Consider the following 1,657-nt stretch of genomic DNA (forward strand, 5'->3'; position numbering starts at 1 on the left):
GGTCAACAGACAGCCAGTCTGCCTTTCTATTTATGTAAATGAAGATATATGGACTATTTAATATAAATTGTATTGGAATTCTCTCATTTTTAATCATTTTGAAACAATTTCCATTCAGCTTTACCGACACGTAAATTGTTTAAATCAGGATTCCTCCTTGTTCCTATACCATCACTGGCATTTAATCCACAATAGTTCTTAATGTGTGTGTCATTCTGTAATCTGATGCAACATTATACACGGTGGCTGCAGTGAGAACATGTAAACTGAAAAAGTCGGGAGAGGAGAGCTATTGTCATAAAAACATTTAGATCACAGAAATATTAAGAACCCTCTTATGAAAAAACTAAAGTTAAGGTTGATGAATAAAGAGCTTCAGCCAATCACTGTACAAATGGTTAGAACAATAACAGCACAGAAGGGAGTGGAAACACTGAGGCACCTTCAAAAAAAGACCAATGGGATCCTTGAGCAAATGGCTTAATCTCTTCAAACTTCATCTTCCCCATTTTACCTTGAAGATATCATAACATAATTCAAAATTATTAAGGAGAAATAAATGAGGTAATATGAAATAGCCCATGACATATGTGCTTCAAAACACTCATTTTTTCTTTACAAACATCCCTCTCTGAGTGATTAGTTTAGAAACATGGAAAGTGGCATGCACACATGCACAGCCAAGGCCAGTGGGAAAATTTTTTAAAAATTCATAACATGGATTTAACAACTGATCAGGCAAACCTCAATGGCAACAATCTGCTAGGGAAAGCATTTAGGTTAGTTTAATGGCAGATTGGTCTTCTTAAGGGATGTTTAACCCTAATTGTTTTTTTGCACTATAACTATACAGTTAAATGAAAGTTCTGAGTGTATTTTTGGTTAGATTATTAATATAAGAAAAGAGGCTTTAATGTTTAAATTAAGCTTCTGCCACACATTCATAATTTCTTGTAGTGTAACAGAATGTAGCATTCTATCAAGTTATCTAAGTTGACTCAGATGAAACTAGTCTATTCTAGGATCGCAAGTGTTTTGAAATATAGGAAATTTTTCATTGTTGTAGATACTCAAGCATCATCAAGGCTATTTCTTAACAGCAATACAGAAGATTATACATAAGCACAAGATGGGGCACAATGAAATTCATTGCCAACTTGAAAATGTTTTAATTGTTCTTAACTAGAACTTTGCTTATAAATTATGTGCAACTAAAACTAACATACGCCAAAACATCTTTATAGTAATCAAACTATCATACACTGCAAAAGAAGTGAAGTCTTTAGAATGAAATTGTATGGAATAAGAGCATATAATTAGTTAAGCACATGGTTGGTGGGACCCTTCCCAAACCAAGACGACATGGGTACTTCACTAACTAGCAGATTTGAGTGGCTGTCAGGTTGGTTTTAGGCTACATTAGGAAGAATTCCACCCCAAGATACTCCATTTGCCAAATCATCCCAAGGATCAAAATCTGGAATTAAATGAAGAGAAATATAAATAAGTAATTCTAATACAACCAGATTAAGTCTTTGCAAATATTCTGGAAATCTCAACATGACTTAAACCTTCAACAGGCTTACAAGGGAAGTGGGCTTCAAACACTTACAGAAATGATCCGTGATGAAGAAATGCATTGCTATGTCCCAGGAAA

This window comes from Suricata suricatta, chromosome 11 (assembly GCF_006229205.1).
Source record: "Suricata suricatta isolate VVHF042 chromosome 11, meerkat_22Aug2017_6uvM2_HiC, whole genome shotgun sequence".
NCBI lineage: Eukaryota > Metazoa > Chordata > Mammalia > Carnivora > Herpestidae > Suricata > Suricata suricatta.